The following is a 16,271-nucleotide window of genomic DNA, read 5'->3' as shown; positions in this document are numbered from 1 at the left end:
AGAGAAGACCCATGTGTCTGGTGCCAATGTTCACTCTAACAAAGTCCATGCTTGCAGTTCCTACTACCGAGCAGCTTGCCCTCCTTTTTAAGAAGGGGTTTTCTCCTGGGCAGCACAAAAGCATGTTGGCAGTGGCACAGTGAGAAAGTCTGCCTTTCTGCTGCCCACACTGTTCGTGCTCTGTGAGAAGGAAGTCTGCCTGAAATATTCCCCAGCCCTTAAAATAGAAATGGGTATGCCATGTCTCACAGTTCACTGAATTTAGGATTGAATCCAAATATTCTTTAAATGTGATCAAACATCAAATTTGGAGGATGCCTGAGCCTTGAATTTGGTTTCTTTCCATTTTAGAAATGCTACTTTCTGGTCTGCTTCTCTAGGACCACTTAAAAGTCTTCAAATCAGACCAGAACTGTGGCTTTCCCCACTTCCCTGCTGGGCTGCTTTGATTTCTGAGCTGTGAGTTTGCCAGAAAGGCCACTCTGCCTCTTTCTACAGTAAAGCATTGTCACCAGGAAGATACAAAGTTTGGAAATTTTGTTGAAGTTTTGGCCTGAAATGTCTTATTCCAAGGCTTTTTGCTCACTTCCATGTCAGAATGCTTTCTCCAGAAGCTTCTTTATAAGTTTCTGACTCTGTTATGATTGGAGTTGATTTTGTATTCTTAGTTTTCCCTATTTCTCATTCATTTCTTTTTTTTTTTTTTAATCCCAAATATAATGTTGTTTTATGTGAATATTTAAGGAAGCAATACACACCTCTTCAAGGCAGTGCACAGCCTTTCACCACGGAGGTCATGTCTGTGGCAGCATTGGGAAGCATCCATCCAACAGCAGTGGTGATCTCGCTACGCTGGCTTTCTGGCCAGGATTGAATTTCACTCCCTGAGCACATTTTTTCATGGGATTTTCATCAGCAATGCATCTAAGTATTGGTCAGCTGTAAACCCTCCATCTTCCCTTCATAGAAAGTAGTCCAAACCAGGATTCCAGACTGATGGGGATGCTGTCCAGGGCACATGCTGTGCCAACAATTTGGAGGGGTTCATCTGTGAACTTAGTGTCTGCAGTTTCTGAGCTTGTGCTAACTGCTCTAGCTCGCTGTCAGGCATTCATGCCATTGTTGTAACAGCAATGTAAGAGCATTTGCTCTTGGATTGCAAAAACTGAATTGTACACCAAATTGTCCATGTTGTCTTCAATGCCCTTGTTGTTTTGAAATCTTTAAAATCAAAATCCAAGAGCTTCGTAACACAGTAGGAAAATGTTCTTTACCAACATGTTCCTTCATTCTTATGAAGGCATTTACTCTCCTGACTCTAAACTGAGTTGAATATTTTCAGTTATTGACAGTTTTTAGACACTCAAGATAGACTGTGTAGTGACTACATGTAACAGATTTGTAGATCACTCATAGAAATATCATTAGTGATATTTTTAGTACCTTTTCTGTTCTTTGAAAGAGCCTTGTTTGAAATTTGTTTTGGTTCATCTAGAGACCTCTGGAACAACTGAGTGATAAAACTGGAAAGAAATCTTCTCTTCTCCATTATACTGTCAATATTGGGTCTCCTTTGTGAAAAACAATATTGTTTTTGAAATGAACTTCATGTGGGTCCAATAAATAATACTGAAAAATGTTGTGCTAAATCTTACAAGGCCAACATTATTTCTGGAGATATTCTGGAGGAGTATTTTGTCTTGAACAAGAAAAAAGAGTTGGGGAAGAATCCAAATGTAAGCTTGTTTTCTGTGTTTTGTTTTTTTTTTTTTTAATTGTAAAATAGATGTATTGTTTCAGCAGGTTGAAGAAGGCCTTGTTTTTATACATATCTGAGTAAAGTTATGTTAATTTAGGATTTCCACGTTCTCAAAAAAAAAAAAAAGTATCAACACAGTATCTTCAATATTTGTTTTTCTCTGAGCTTCTTAAAAAAAAAAAAAAAAAAAAAAAAAAGAAAGCTTATTTTATGGGCTGTGACTTTTAGGAACCCTATTCTGCCTCAGAAGAGACCCTGCATGGTAATTTTGCCCTTTTCACCCAAACTCTGTTTGCCAGTAAGCCTTCCAGCACCAAGCTGTTCTGTTTGTGTTCAGAAAGCAAAGGGTGAATCACTGTCTTAATTAAGGTCAGTGTGTGATATCTTTGCTATTCTTCCAGCTATTCTAGGCTAGTGAATAAAGAGTAAAAAACAGGTCGTAGACTTTTTTTTCCTGTAGTCTTCAGTGACTGCCCAGTTTACAGGCAGGTCCTAATCATTCTCAGTGACAGTGTGCTTTGATTGAAATTCACATCTCCATCCAAGTTTTTCCTCAAACTGCTGAGTAAGTTGAATGCAGACCACAAAATCTTTTGAAACATCCTGTTTGCCCAGCTTATCATTAGGAATAAAGGGAAGTTGGGCCATTGGTCACTTTGAAAATTTTTTCAGCATAGGTCTTCATATTTTTGGTGCCCCTTTAATGGGTTTGTATGAATCTAAAATACATCGGTAGAAATATCTCAAATCAAACCAATTTCTCAGACTCTAGCTGGAATGGTATTTGAAAGTTGGGGCCAGGAACTTAAAAGGAAAAAAAAAAAAAGGTGGAGGGACAAAAGAAAGAGGGAAGTGGATTCTACATCGCTATAGCATTTTCTCTTGGTAACTTGTATGAGTTTCATTGCAGGCCCCAAGGCAAAGAATTTTCTACTTGGGCTGCAGGAGGGAGTGTTAAAGTGTTGGAAGAGGCAGGATGAGAAAGCTGCTACATTGCTTCGGCGGTTGTTCTTAGGAAAGCATCGTTGGCAAACTAGCACCATAATTTTGCAAAAGAGAAAAAAAAAAAAACTTGCCCAGGAAACAGAATTTTGCTGACAAGGTGTTAAGAAATGAAATATATGCTTTTATTTCATTCTGTTCTCTAGAGGGATTTAGCATTTTGCTGTGTAGCTCTTTCATACCAAACTTTCAAAGTATAGCCAGTCTCTCAGCCAGCATGCTTTTTAAAGGTGCAATACAGCTCTACTTTCAGAACTCCATCTTGTTTGAAATATGTTTAATTTGTTGTTGATTCTGGTTTACTGTGAGAGGCTGGGCATCAAGGTATGTAAAAATAGTGGAAGCATGGTTGAATCCTACAGGATCAAAAATGGACAGAAGTCATTTGTGTTAGGTTGCGTGTGGCTCACACAGAAGACAGATCTCACATGGGTTCCTTAGTACCTCTTGTAGGCTGATCTCTGTGCTCATCCCTCCATGCCCATCTGTCACTGCTGGTGCTCCATCTGGATCGTTGTCATCAGTTTTTAAAACACACTATGGCAGTGCTAAACAACAGTGTTATTACCAAAGTCCTTCTCCATCTAACCTGGCCTTGAACACTTCCAGGAATGTGGCATCCACAAGTGCTCTGGGCAACTTGTTCCAGTGCCTCACCACCCTCATAGTAAAGAATTTCATCCTAATATCTAATCTAAACCTACCCTTTTTTAATTTAAAGCCATTCCCCTTTATCCTATCACCATACTCCCTGACAGAGTCCCTTCCCAGCTTTCCCTTAGGCCCCCTTTAGGTACTAGAAAGCCCCTGTAAGTTTTCCCTGGAGCCTTCTTATCTCCACGCTGAATAACCCCAACTCCCTCAGCCTGCCTTCATGGGAGAGGTGCTCCAGCCCTTTGATCATCTTCATGGACTCCTCTGGACTTGTTCTAATAGGTCCATGTCTTTCTTGTACTGGGGGCCCCAGAGCTGAACACAGTGCTCCAGCTGGGGTCTTATGAGAGCAAAGTAGAGGGGGATCTGGATGAGAAGCAGTGTTTGGATTTGGTCCATTGTTGTGACCTTTCAGTAGGTTTGGAACAGGAAAAGAAAAGAAGAAAAGAGCTTTGGCTCATATCTTGTGGATTGTCTGTCACCATTTAGAGACTTCAGAGACTGTCCTGGAAAGGTGAGTGTCTCTCCTGGGAGGAGGTGGGAAGGGTGTCTTTTGTCTTCAGCTTGTATAGACGTAAGAGCTCTTGTAGTTATCCCCCACCAAGGCACACTAAGTAGGGATGCCTCACAAGATGATATAAGTGCTGTATTTTATGACCTGAATGCAAAACCTGTATTAGTTTCAACCTGTTTCTGGTAACATGTGTCTAATGCTAAATTATCTCTTTTATGTGGTTTGTGTATTACACGCTAACCTCAGATTGCTTTCATGTGTTCAACTTTCGGGAGTTCAAGAGTTTTGCAGGAAGAGCAGTAAAATGTGTTTTTGTCAATCTCTTTAGTTTTGGGGCCAAGGTGGATTTCTAATGGGCAATTTGAACAGCAACGATTGCTTGGAAGAGCAGGCGTAAGCAGCTTGCATGTTGCAGACATGTGCATGTGTATGGGAGGCTACTGCCAAGGAATCCCATTTGGGAAGAGCTGTAACAATGCAAGTCTAAGGCTAGAACAACACGGTGATGAGCAGATCAGGATGGACTGAGAAATAGCATTACAGACTTGTTTTCTCAAGCAGCTGTTTCTGGAGATGTAGATTCAGCCATGTAAATGGTTCATGCTGAGTTGTGAACTACAAAGGGGGAGCTGGGAGTGCTAGGGCTGCCGGTGTCCCTTCTTGCTGAGCTGCATGAACCTGAACCAGGTTTTTGGAGGAAACTCATTTTTTAAACTAGTTTTGGATGCTTTGAGAAATGTTTTTGATGAGTGACCCTACAGCTAGGTATTGAGATAGGGTCAGTACCAGCATGATAATAGTCACGGAGACTTTGTGCTTTCCACAGTGCCATGTGGATTTCCTAATCTCTTCCCTTTAAAGCCAGGTCCCTTTACACCACCTGGACCTACAGCGGTCTTCCAGACACTACCTCCACGAAGGACGGAGCGGTTACGAGGTGCTGTATTCATTCATGAGGTGAGGCAGGGGCAGGAAGACTGAGTTGCGGCTGGGCAACACCGTGGTTACAGCGGGGCCCGGGCAGAGGAGCAGAGGCACGCCGGCATGCTGGGGCCGCGTGCCACAGATACCCCTCCCAGGCCGCCCACGGCCAAGGCCTGTCACTGTGATGGATGCCATAGCGTGCGCTGGCGGACAGCATGTTCCTCGCGGCCTGTCTCCCTCTGCCCTGCTCAAAACAGGGATCCAAGGGGCAAGGCATCGGGAAGCCCCGAACCTCCCTGTTTGTTGTAGCACCTGCTTTGCCCTTCCACGCCTCCAGCCCTTCCTTGGAGGAAGAGGTGGGACCATTCCTTCTGTCTCTTCCTGAGCGGGATGATCTCAGCATGAGTCATTCGCGGCACGATAGGGACCCTTTTTCTTTGGAAACGGTGCCCAACGAGCAGCTGCACGGCTCAGCACATCTCTGACGCAGCTTCTGGAATAGGGCAGGGCACCTTCCTAACTGAAGCATTCAAGGGCAAGGCTTGAGCGTGCTATAATTTTGTGCGTGGCTCTTGCCTGAGAGCAGGATGCGATGAGTAGAAGAGGGTGGGGATGCTGGGAATCACTTTCTCTCATTCTTGGTGTCCCCTTAGTGTCTGCCAAGTATCTACTTCTTGGCCTGTAGGGAAAGTTGAAGGAGAGGTGAGCTCTCTGCTTGAGATGTTGGCTGTAACACAAAGGAAGATCTTGGTTTGTTTGTCACTGGTGTCTCAGTAGGGTTTCAGTGGCTGAGGATTACTGGTGAAATCTCCTTTTGAGTGCCAGCCTTTTTGCTGTGAGAAGCTACCTTGCTTTTGCTTGAGTCTTCTTCTCTGGTCATCTTTTTTAATGTATCTCATGAGATTCTCAAATATCTCCTACACCAACACTTCCCTTTCCTCACAGAGGTCTACCCTTCCTTTGAGGAAAACAGTACCCTAAAGCCATTTGTTTGGTCTGAGTGACATGCTGTTCAGTTAATGAACCAGCACAGCTGTGTTGAAGCATCTCAGCAATGAATACAGGCGAAAATAGAAGCCACAGGCGGGAAACATGCAAACCCTTCCTGTGCCAGAGACAAAATCCAGGGAATGCTGGCTTGGATTGCTGGTTTTTAACGCCTCTCACTAATTAAATCCTAGTCTATAGTCCACTTGTCCACTGTGTCTGAGATGGTGTCTTAACATCTTTCTGGATGCATTTCCACTGGGGCATCTTCCATTAACCACAGAAACCCTCACGCATCACCTTTAAAACAGACAGATGTAATTAGGTTGGGTTTTGGAAGATTGGTCTGTTACAGGCAAATAGCCCATCACAAAGTTTGAAGGGCCAGCTTGTCCAGTTTTTAACCTCACAAAGATTTTGTTACAGTTAATCCTTTACTGCTGGTCCCTGCACCATGTTCCAAGTAGCTTAGATGATACAGCTTAAGTCTATTTAAAAGGAGGGGTGGAGTACTTGTCCCACTCATTCCAGCAAAGAAACAAACCCTGCCGGCCAAAAGGTTTCAAGTAAGATTGGGTGACAGTCAGAACATGAAGATATTTGGTTTGGTTAACAATCCAATTGTGGTGAGTGGAAGAAAGTTATCTAGTTTTTAATCAACTAAAGATTTGTGTAATGCTGCATGTAGAAGTGGGAGTAGTACTTACTACGTAGCCAATTCTCATAATTTTATGAATTTTGCAATGATATGCTTTTGGAAAAAAAAATATCTGTTATTATATAAGAAAATCAGATTTCATTTTAAAAAGTGTTTCTAGCCCTTGCACTTATGTAGAATATTACCTAAGTACATCCCAAAGTAAAACGAACAAAACAAGCAACAACAAACAAAAGCAAAGCCTCCCTCAAACTTTATGGTTACTCAGTCAAGCCCTGTACACTCATGTTCCATTTTTCATTTGACTTTTTTTGTTGTTGGCATTTCTGCAATTGTAAGTCAATGGATGCCCTGAAGGAAAGATTTGGTCTTTCTTGCCTAAGCTTGCCCTGCAAAATGCTATTGGTAATAAATATTATCCCAAGTGACTGTGGTGTAAGTAATGGCATTCCTTCCCCAAAGATCACCCAAAAAATCACAGTTCATATTGAGAAAGTACTGCTGGGAAGAAAGGTGTAGATGACTTTTGTCTCTGCTCTTAATGTCAGATGCAGCTCACGTGTGCATCAGAAACCAGATGGACCCATCGGGATCAGAGCAATCTCTAGTCCTGAACTCTGTCTCACTTTTGCTGGTGAAGCCCAAGTATGAGGCTGTGCTCAAGCCAGTCTCTTCTTCCTCTCCTCTAAGCAAGCAATGAAATGGCAGCCCCTCTCCTGAGGAAGAATCACAGTACCTACCCTGCACTTGGCCTGGCAGCTCAGGCCAGCTGTGCACCAGCCCAGCAGCAGAAAGTCCAAGCTCACTCTTCCTAAGCAAGAACCAATGCCTTCGGGCCCAAAGCCAAGCTCGCAGCCACACATATGGAGAAAAAGCACAGAGGATAACAAAGTCTGCATTTAAGACCACCCTTGACCCGCAACATGCTTTCACCAGCAACATTGCTCCAGCATTGAAGTGGGGAGGCTTCCATGCAGACAAAACTGTAAGGTAAGCCTGGGCACGCCCTGCTTCACTGCCCACAGAAGGTGAGCATCACTGGTGATCCTACGTGCAAAGAATGAGTCCTCTTTTACTACATTTTCTTCCTTTCTTCCTTTCTTTCGCCTTCACATATATAAGTGGCAGAGGGTGGGAAGATTTGGAAATACAGAGGATCAGCTGTATTTTTAACTAAGTGCTGTGCATTTTAGGCTTCTCTGTAAAATATAATGATAGATTTCTTCAATAAAAATTACAGTGGGAAAAGTGCTTCATCCAAGTTGCATAAGACCAGCTTTATCCAGGCATGTGGTTTTATAAGAATTTAATTGTAGGCAATCTAAAAAAGACCACAAGCTTTTGTTTAGTGATAAGAAGGGTCAAAAAATTTAAAGGAAACCCAAACCATAAACCCCTCTCTGAAGGCTTTTTTTTTCCCACCACAGTGCACTAGTGATTCTCTCTAGAATCAATGTGTGGTTCTCTTATCTTGTGGTAGGAAGATAGGTCCCTGGGGAAAGCAGTAAGCTGCCTGAGTCTTTGAATCAAGAGCTGGAAAACATGGAGGGTGATTTTCAGAATGTCTGACCATAATCCATCCTTAAATGTTCCTATAGATCTGTGCAGTTTGAATTCCATTAATTGTGTGATGGATTTACAGTTGAACATTTAAGGTATAATTACTTCTATTATCGAAAACAAAGGAGACACGTGCCAGTCTGACAGAGTAAAGATATAGCCTCAAGGAAACGGATTAGTTCATCTTGTCTCTTCCCCTCACACATGCACATGCAGATATTTCTGCATGAATCCCTGTCTACCTACTTGTCAGTGCATTCATTGTCCCCTGATTTCCAGGGCTGCATTGTCATCTCTCTGGGACGGCTCCTAATGGTCAAAAAGTTCTTCACTTAAGTTCATGATCATCACAGGTCCGGTTACCAAAAGAGATTCATCTGTTTGAACCTTGATATGTGTGGTAAGAGTAAAAATTTTTTTTTTAACAATTCTTCCCAGGGGTTGGATAACTAAAGCCTAGAAGCCATCGGACATGAGTACAGGGTGCTTGGTAAAATGTGAACCAGGTTCATAGAGGGTGAAGTTCTTAATGTGAACGTCCATTGTGTGAGGCAGTAAATATCATTCATTAACTCCTCTCTTTGGAATCCTGCCTGTGTTTGGGACAGGCAACTTGTCTCCAGGATCATCTAGACCTCACCTGTTTTCTCTCTGGAGAGTTACTGTCTGCTCAAGGAGTCACCTGCAAATGGAAGCAGAACTGGACTCCAAATTTATGTTTGCATTTAGAAATTTTAATGAGAATTGTTCACTTACCATTATTCAGTACCAAGCTATGTAAGCCCACTAACAGAAGACAAACTTGATTATTATGGACTTTTGCTGCATATGGCCCTGACTAGGATTGGACTCCAAACAGTGAAAATAAACAAACAAAACATATATAAAAAGAGTCTTGTAATGTGTTAGGTACAGATTCTGGACTTTAACTCCTCCGGGTGAGCAGTGCAGGTACAACTGAGTGGTGCTATGAGAGAGAACAGTGAGGTGTGTTTGTGTCTGTGTATAAATGCATGTAGACATGTAATCGGCTCTTGAAAATGACACCGGAGGAGACACGTTACAGCAGGGTGGTGTCATTTTTCATATCGGCCTCATTCATCTCTATGAGCCCGACGCCAAGTATAAAAGGCTGTGATGACGTTCAGTGGCACACAAGCAGCTACCTGACGGTCCTGTTGTGTACACATCCATGGATGTTGCCCTGGAGACCTCGCGGCAGTGAGGGCAGCATGCCTGTTTGCATCCAGATGCTGAGAGTTTCTTGGAGAAGCCCATCCATCAGGAGGGTTAATTGCAAGCTTCATCAGCACCTGGCCCCCTCCCTCCTTGGCTCCTGGCTGTCTCTGCAGAGCTCCAAGAAGGCAGCAGCAGTTACTGAAAGACCAGGAGTGGAGGAAAGCTGGCGTTTGGGTGCTGGTTTCCCTGCGCAGCCCACGACTGACTCTGCAAGTCAGCCAGGAGTGAGGCTGCTAAATCCCCATGAGGGTCTAGGCTTCTTTTTCCTGATTGTAGTGCACTGCCCTGCTTACTGAGGTGGTATCAGAGAGCCTCCTTGGCACAGCGTGTGGTTCTCTGAGGGGGATTCTTCCCACCAAACGTGGACATGGCGATGCCCAGACCTGAGCTGTCTAGACACCCCTTCTAATTAAGCAGAGAGCAAGAGGTGTGTCTAGGGGCTGAGTCACCTTTACTTGACAGCCCTAACAAGCCTTGCTAATCTCTCCTAAAAATGCCTATTTTTCTCCAAAAGCAATGACGTGAGCCCTGAGCGCTCAGATCAGGCAGAGGTATCTGCACTGCAAGGCAAACTGGGCTCTGCTGCTCTTCTGGTGTTAAATGTGGCTATGTGAGCATTAACAGATCAGAAAGCTGCTTTGTTCTGCCCTTCTCCCCATCTTAGAGGTTTCCTGCTGTTTGTGGGGGTGAGAAAGGAACAGCAAGCCATTAGCCAGCGACCCAACTTCAATTTTTTATACTTCCCTCTTTGCCTTATAATGAAGCTAGCAGTGTGGCTGGGGGACACCGAGGTGTGCCTCAGCAGCTAGTGCAACCAGCCAGGTGCTGGACAGGAAAAAATTTTGCTTTTTCTAGGATGTCAGCCTACTGAGAGCTACCACCAGTAAGACACAAAGTCCTCAAATCTCTTGGTATTCTCTTTGCCCAAGCATGAAACCATGCCTCAGCTTGTTTTGCCAGGGGCACGTTGGGCCCCATGACAAAGAAAAGCCCACAGCACCAGGCTTCAGTCACCGTAGGGGATATAAAGTGGCTTTAACCATGTGGCCAGGAGCCTGCTAGCTGTTCTCCAGCTCCATGCTGCTTCCAGACCCCAGTGACAGAGGCTCTGCCAGCCAGAACAGCGGAGTATAGACCAAGGGATGGATGCTGGAAGGCATCAAGGGTGAGGAGCTGGCTTTAGTGAGTATGGGTGGACACATCTGAAGCCTGTGCACCACCTGTGGTGTTAAACAAGCCCTTTTCTGGGCTGCTTTTCAATCTGACTGTGTTGTGCTCTTTCCGACCATCAGGTTTTTATAAAATGTAAGCCTTGAGGGCAGAGCTTTTCTTCCTTTGACACTCCTAACTCATTCTTGCAAGTTTACATATGTTGTTGTTGTTGTTATTGTTGTGAGTAACCGGCAATAAATAATGCTTTTGGTCAAGGCTCTTACAACGTGCAACTGAACCTCAAAGCATCTCTGAGTTGTCTGTGCCATGACTAACATTGCTCCCAATACACAAACAGGGGAAGCATGGACAGGGCATCTTAGAGCAAGACAAACTAAACCAAAGCAACCAAAAAAAAACCAAAACCAACAACCTGTGCTATATTGTGTTTAGGTGGGTGACAAGTTCCCTCCCAGAAACTTGCACACCTGGATGTAGACAAATAAAGAAAGTCCTGAGCAAACCAAAAGGGAATACCTCCTTAATCTAGAAAATATGTTTAGGAAAAGGAGATTTTTTATCTTGTGCCCCTTGGTTTAGGTTAGAGTTGAATAAGTACCTTCATTCTAGATACACAGGGTTCCTGTAAGTGACAGAGCAAAAAATATTGCAGCAAAAAAAAAAAAACAACCCTTGAATTCCAAAAATACCGTCTCCTTTCAAAGTAAGATTTATATGCAAGAAGACAATCTCTCTTACAGAGTTTTTCCTGTCTCTCAGAGTCTACTCACTGGAAACAAGCAGCCGATTTAAAAAGATATTGGAAGAACAGCTTGGACACAGAGAAAGGAATGACCTGGAGTCTTAAAAAACAGACAAGCTTTTCAGTAGCTTGGCACTTGGAACAAGAAGCTAAAAGTCACATAAGGTCAGCAAAGTTTGGGGCATTCTTGTTACCTAAAAAATTACCATTCTTGGCTTCTCTTATTAGTGTCTCTGCTCAGGGATCAAGTTAACTGTTTTGTGGGGAAGCTGGACCCACTCTGCAGCTGTGGTGGTAAATTTTCTTGAATGTGTAAAGGGTCGGGATGAGCGAGTGGTTAGGTTATTTGAGGGCTGGTGTTCCTGAGCCCTCTTTGTCTGGGATCCAGACGGGCCTTCCTGTTGAGAAATACTGGCCTATTTTTCAGTGAAAAACAAACAACATACCAGCTCCTACTCTAGCAAGACAGTGAACGTCATTAACTATTTCCATTAATGCCACAGCCATGTTGTAGCTTTTGGAGGTACCTAGCACAGCTCCTCTCTCCTCCCTGCTCCCTCATTCTTTGGTTGTATTAAGACAGTCCTGGCTCTTGAAAAATTTAGGAGATGATCTACTTTTTGCAATGAAGAAGTTTTTCTGCTGTCAGACTGTGGCTCCAGAGTACTTAAGTATGCCGTGGTCAGAGCAGAGGGTCCCCATTAGGGAACCTGTGCACATCCAGAGTGGAGACGTTATGTACCACCAGCTGTGTTCGAGGATGCAACCTCATCTGCAGGATGAGTGGAAAGTACATGGGATTACTTAACATTATTTCCTTAAAAGAAAATAAAAGAAAAGAAACAAAAACAAATAGAGGCTCATGTCTGAAGCCATGTGCTTCACTTGAAACAACAAGCCCAGATAAAAGCTTCCTCTTTGGAACAGAAGAGAACAAGAGCCTTTGTGTCATGCCATATGGCATTGTAATAATGCATAGAAATGGCATCACTGCTTTGGCATGCTGGTAAGGGCCTAAGAAGCACTCTTTGCTGTGTCCCTTAGTAGGAATGGTCTAGGAAATGAGGATTCAGAATGTCTTTTGTGATGCCTGTGAAACTGATGAGTTTTGGCTGCAAGTTGGGCTGCTTTTTGCAATTCTCTCTAAGTTGTCATGGGCCTGCTTACAGAACCCTAAAATCTCATAGTATGGGGTGCTAGAATTGCTGTCCCTCTGTTCTCCCATGTGTGGCCTGCACAGGGACAAAAGCTGATGAAACCTTTGAGTTGTCTTCTTTATGGTATTTGAATGGGATATTGCTTTGACCTCCTGTCCCTTATATACCCTTGTGACAGTTTGCAGGAGTCAACAAATGACCTGTATAAGAACATGTGTGTACACAGAAGTTATATATTCTATTGATGACTGCATAGGCCATTACATATACATTTAATAATTGTATCACATGTCTAGTTTTCTGTGTATGAAAAGCATAGGGGTACCTATCAACAGATATAAATGCATACTAAAATGCTATGATGTGGTAGGAGAGCTCTTAGCAGGAGGTGTGTGGGAAGCACTCTTTGTTATGGTTGTACCAAAGTTGACTAGCCCAACTATGATGTACCCAAGCTGAAGAAACCTTTATACCACACAGTATTTTCCAGTTAATTATATATATTTGTACGTCTGGGCGTGTGTGTGTGGACAAGTGAGATCATCCATTCCTGTGAGACTTTTTTCTTCCTATCCAGATCATTTTTCCTCTCCCTAGCTCCTTTCCAGTAGCTCAACAACAACAATAGAGCCAAGAGCCTTCCCTCTCTCTCATCTGGTGTCTGCAGTCTGGTGTCTGCTCGCAGGGCAGGGCTCCGGGCTGTGGGTTCTGGGCACCCCAGTGGCGTCAACTCCATAGACTGGTCCAGCTCGAGTCTGCTGCATTTCCAGGCTCAGATATGGGATGTTTTCAGGACAGCCTGGTTGTGGGCCAGGTTCTAGCCAGAACCAGGAAAACAAATTTCTATTTTTTATTTTTTTTTCCTTTGTATGTGTCTGAATAAGAGAGAAACATGACAAAGAAAAGCTGTAGGTTTAGGGCCATCCGGCATTCCTCAAGTGCTGTGGATTCAAGGGTCTAGCTCACCCTCAACTCAAACAGATTTGTTTTATGGTTGCATTTGAAAAAAAAAAAATATCTTAGTACTTGCTTAGAAGTTTTGGGGTTAGTTTTGATTACTTTTTTAGAGGTGGATTGGTTTGTTATTTTTTTGTTTTGTTTTGGAAATGGCATCTTTTTTTTTTCCTTCCCGTATTTTCTTGGATCAGAAGGTTCACTGAGATGCCAAACTATGGCTGGCTACAGCTTCAGTACATCTTGTAACAATGCAGGCCATGACATGCCAGAGTGATGGAGCGTGGTATGTACAGTCCAGGAAAGATGTGACAGATTAACGCTGCTGATAATGTTTGCCACTCCGGATCTTCTACTAAAATCCCCTTCTTCCAGGTAGTTTAACTCTTGAGACACTGATATTGTGATTACCTACAGAAAACAGCTGCCCACAGTCAACCAGACAGTGGTCTTGTGTTTTTGATAAACATCATAATGATGTTACTTCATTGTAGAGCTGGGCAACAGTAGAAATACGGGTTACTCTATCCTGGCAAGGGAACCATAATTTCTGCTTATTTTCTAGTAGTTTCAGGCAGTGTGCTGACTGGGATCAGCAACCTGTTCCCTGTGTCCATGTGGGGTACGAGGCAGTTCCCACCATGGCATGTTCCTCTGCTGCGTAAGGTGTGATGGCTGCAAAATACATCCCACTCCCCTTGCTCAGAAAGGTGATGCTAAGAGAGGGGGCATAGGAGTATGGGGAAGGAAAACCATGTGGGAAAACCTTACTTTTCTTCTTTGTCCTATTTGTTTTCTCTCTCTCCTTCCATCTAGAAAGCACTAAGTGGTGTGCAGTACCTACAGTGCTGGTCTGGAGGACGCATGTGCTTCCTCCTGATCACTTGTGCAGTAACTGGGCTCTCTTGGTGCAGGTCCATTCCTGTTTTTACAATAGGAGGTACAAACAGTTTCTAAAATTTGTAGAGTTTACAGCTCTCCCTTCATTGAACTAACCAATGGGAGGAAGGAAAGAAAAGTCGTGCAGCGAATTGAATTACTGAGTTGAAATGAAAAATCTCCAGGCTCTGGGATGCCCCTAGTCACTGGGGTTAGAAGGGCAGTGATTTTCCACCCAGCATTGGACATGCTCAGGGCAAGCTCCAGGATGAATCGTTAATCTGCGATAGGAGCTCTGTTGTCTGGGTTTTAAATGATTTATCAGGAACACATTCCACAACAACTACATCCAGAAATTCTGGTCTCATTAAAGTCATAAGTGGAACTCAGTGAATTTTGCTTGGCAGGAAGCAGAGATGGAAAAGAAAGGGCAGGTCAGCAGAAGCAGACTCAATTCTCAAATGGTTGTATTTTTCCAGAAAAGAGAGGAGAGAGGAGAACTTCTGGTAGTTAGTCATTTTTCCCTACCTCTTCAACAGAGACAGTGGTATAGGGATGCTACAGCCCTGATTTTTACTTGCAAGCATGTATTAATGTATGTATTTAATATTATCATGAAGCAGAATCTCCACATCGGGTTCTGGCCCTTCTCATTGAACTTCTGGACTTTCTAACTGTGCCCATTTCTATTGCATTGATTGCTACATATAGTCCATCCTTGCATCTATGCTGGAGAGCAAAGTTACTCACAGCTGTTACTGCACAGATTTACTGCACCTTATGTGTTCTGCAGCACCCAGCCACGTGCGTGCCCTCAGCCAGCAGCCCACAATGGGCAGCCTGTGCCACGTCCAGCGAGAGCTTCGCTGCCTCCCCTGGTCCTGGGACAACAGCCTGCAAATGGGAAGTTACCTTAAGGTAAGTGGTGTGCTCTGAAATTACACCCTAGCTTACCTTGCGGTAACTTGCTCGTGTAGTCATGGCCTTAAGGTTTTTCTTTAGTATCCATGGCCACAACATCTAAGCACTTTATGGTAGAGCATACACTAAACATTAATTTCAAATTATTGAGACTATTTTCATGACTCAACAACTTTCTAATGACTGTGTACCTTATTAAAGTCTTACAGCCCTTTAATAACGAAGTTTTCCCTCATCCCTTGGCATTTAAACACCCTGTATAACTGAAATGAAATGCATAGCTGAAGTGTTTTTTTAGGACACTTGATTTAAAGTGAGCCCAAAGCAGCAAAGGACTCTTTGAAAATCTCCAGAGTGGACACTCCCAGCGCAGTCTGTATACAGTTTGAATTAATTATTCCCTTCATGGAAATTGTACAAGATGTCCCCCAGGCTCTTTTTGACTGCCTTGCTGCCCTTTTGTGATAATCCCTTGCTATCCTCTAGGCTCTCGGTGGACCTAAACTTAACATATACAGCTATTTTTATCTAGGAGCAAGGGTGTGAATAAATTCAGAGAATGTCTCTCAACATGACTTTGTGTTTGTAAGCCCTCCTTTAACTTGATTAGAAATGCTCAAAGTTTCTTGCAAGCTGCCTTCGAGCATCCTCTGGTGAAATAGCTGCAGTTAAGAAGGATTTCTTCTCCCATGGGTCTCACAGGGCAGCAGTCAGCTACTTGGGAAGCAGAGCCCCTGGTCTCTGTTCCTCACTGCAACATGAAATGACCTTGGACAAGTCTCCTGGCCACTCTTGGATAATGTAGGTGTGATGCAGGTGTTCATCCTGCAGTCCGGAGCTGCACCATATGCCTTTGTGGGCTGGGCTCAGCTGGGGTTTCAATAACATGTTAGGGAGGTGGGTTCCCAGCACTCTGTTGATTTTAAATAGGGTCACGGGTGCCTCTAGGGTTCTTGAAAAATCCAGCCTTTAATCTTTTAGGGAAAGGATTAAATGTGCCGGGAGAAAAGAAGAATTTTGTTCATGTCGTTAGTTCTGATGAGTCCTTTCTCCAAAATGGCAAAGGCAATTCAGTGAAGCATTGCAAAGATCCCATAGAAGAAGCCACAGCCTCTTATCTGTAATGACCATCAGCAGAGAGCACACAG

The 16,271-nt window shown here is 43.5% G+C and overlaps 1 protein-coding gene across 1 annotated transcript in view; it reads left to right on the top strand.

Annotated features, from left to right (window-relative positions):
* Positions 1-8,341: 8,341 nt before the first annotated feature.
* TP63 (tumor protein p63) overlaps positions 8,342-16,271 on the top strand; it is a 169,709-nt gene continuing 161,779 nt past the window's right edge. Inside the window, exons 1-2 of the mRNA XM_032193289.1 lie at positions 8,342-8,458; positions 11,230-11,377. The gene's annotated coding sequence lies outside the window, so the exon portion shown is untranslated. The remainder of the gene's footprint in view (positions 8,459-11,229; positions 11,378-16,271) is intronic.

The sequence above is a fragment of the Aythya fuligula genome, chromosome 9 (assembly GCF_009819795.1).
Source record: "Aythya fuligula isolate bAytFul2 chromosome 9, bAytFul2.pri, whole genome shotgun sequence".
NCBI lineage: Eukaryota > Metazoa > Chordata > Aves > Anseriformes > Anatidae > Aythya > Aythya fuligula.
Note: the sequence above shows the minus strand (reverse complement) of the source record. Positions and strands in the feature narration are given on the sequence as shown.